Here is a 2,500-nt window from a genome sequence, read left to right as displayed (position 1 = left end):
GAATCTGTGAAGGAATTCCCCTGCTGATTGTGACGCTTCTTATTAACTGCCTTCTTTATTGAAAGGGGTCGGGGGTCGGGGGTGGGGGGTGGGGGGTGGGGGGGGGGGATTTTGATTACGTGTGATTGTTTGGGTGGTTTTGTTTTTTTTTGTTTTTTTCTCAGTCTATTCCACTTAATTTTTTTTTTTCGTGTGTGTGTGTGTGTGTGTGTGTGTGTGTGTGTGTGTGTGTGTGTGTGTGTGTGTGTGTGTGTGTGTGTGTGTGTGTGTGTGTGTGTGTGTGTGATTGTTGTTTTTCTGTCTATTCCACTTTTTTCTTGCTCATTTTTTTCTTTATTCCTTTCTTTTTTTTCTTTCTTTCTTTCTTTCGTTCGTTCTTCCTTCTTCTTTTTTCTTTCTTTCTTTCTTCCTTCCTTCCTTCTTTTCATTCTTTCTTCTTTTTTCTATTTTTTTTTAATACTTTTTTTCACCCTACCTTTCTATCTTTGTTGTTTTTTGTTGTTGTTGTTTTTTTTTCATTCTTTTCTTTTTCATTCAGCCACACTTTTTCATCCTTTCTCTTTTAAGTGATTGTTGTTGTTGTTGTTGATGTTGTTGATGTTGTTTTCATTCAGCAAAGCAAAATGTAGCGTTGATTAACCCAGATCAATGGCGGAGTGCACAAAGTGTTTAACCCTTTCACCGCCAGTCGATTTAGAGTACAAAATTCCCTTGTGGTTTAAACACAGAAAAGACAATGGCTAAGAATAGCCGGGGATTCCCCCCCCCCCCCCCCCCCCCTGCAATGTATTGAAAATATGGCCCATCCTACCACCGAACATTAAGAGCAGTAGGTTCATGGATAACAGACTCAATGAATGGTCAACTTTCAGTGACATGGGTCCTCTTACCACGCCTGTGCATAAATGCGAACTTGGCGGTGAAAGGGTTAAAAATACGCAAAAGCAAACTAACCAAAAAAGAGACTGACAGGCAGGGGGACATACAGAACGATGGATAGATAGCCAGATAGACAGACATATAGAGGCAGAGACAGAGACAGACAGATATATATTTAGATAGATAGATAGACAGACAGACAGAGATAGACAGACAGACATATAGATAGGGACAGAGACAGACAAAGACAAAGACAGACATATATTTGGATAGATAGATAGATAGATAGATAGATAGATAGATGCAGACAGACAGACAGACAAACAAAAACAAAGACAAAGAAAGACATATATTTGGATAGATAGACAGACGGAGATACAAAGACAAAACCAGACAGACATATAGATAGACAGATAGACAGATAGATAGATAGATAGATAGATAGACAGATAGATAGAGACAGAGGCAGACATAGACCGAGCCAGACAGACATTTCTTAGGATGGATATCTTTCGAGATCGACTTTCATTTATCATAGCTCGTCTGTATCTAGTCATTTAATTTGATATCAGCGTGGTCCACACATGTGAATAAACCTCTGCTATGTGGACAGCTTTATCAAAATTACAAGACGAGGATAATATTTATTGTAAACCTGTATATATATATATATATATATATATATATATATATATATATATATATATATATATATATATATATTCTGCATTTTGGTGGCATCCAAATTGTGTTTAATTTTCAAAAAAGTGATGTGTATAGCAAACATCGTATTTGACAGTGTCAGCATTTCATATTTTTACATGTACTACAGAAAATCATCCGAATAAGAGAAACAAAACAACACAAAACTTTTTATTTTTTTAATTTATTTATTTATTTATTTATTTATTTATTTATTTAATGAAAGCATTATATGTTTCGGTCGTGATATTTCAGACTGGGAAGTCGGGCTTTAGAACTACGATATATCTTCCAGGTCAACATAAATATGTGCAGACCTGTTTGTGCCTGATGTGCTGCTGCTGCTGCTGCTGCTGCTGATGATGATGATGATGATGATGATAACGATGATGAAGATATTGACGATGATAACTATGATGACGGCCAAATTCACGACCGTCACCATCATCCTATTGCTGCTGATCATTTTTTGTTGTTGTTGTGTTTTATTTATTTAGTTTTTATCTACTTATTTATTTATTTATTCATTTATTCATCTATGTATTTCCTTACTTTTCCCGCTTTTTTTTTTTTTTTTTTTTTTTTTTTTTCTTCTCGTCGTCATCGTGATTTCTCGTTGTTGAAACTGCGTGACTGTGGACATTGTTGTGAGCACGCCAGTGCTGAATGTTCTCAATGTTTCCGCTGTTTGGGGTTTTCATTCCCGACTAACCAGGTAAAGGGGAGTGAGTGGGGGTCGTGGGGGGCGTGGGGTTGGGGGGGGGGGCGGGCTTTGACAAATCCATCACTGTCGGGATTGCTGTTTGCTGTCCCCTGTCTGGCACACACACACACACACACACACACACACACACAACTGGTTCTGGCTTGACAGAATGGTCAGCCTGTTTCCAGACAACTGCATCAGAACTAGATTCCT

The sequence above is a fragment of the Babylonia areolata genome, chromosome 10, assembly GCF_041734735.1.
Source record: "Babylonia areolata isolate BAREFJ2019XMU chromosome 10, ASM4173473v1, whole genome shotgun sequence".
Classification (NCBI taxonomy): domain Eukaryota; kingdom Metazoa; phylum Mollusca; class Gastropoda; order Neogastropoda; family Buccinidae; genus Babylonia; species Babylonia areolata.
The sequence above is the reverse complement of the archived record's forward strand: the minus strand, read 5'-3'. Positions refer to the sequence as shown.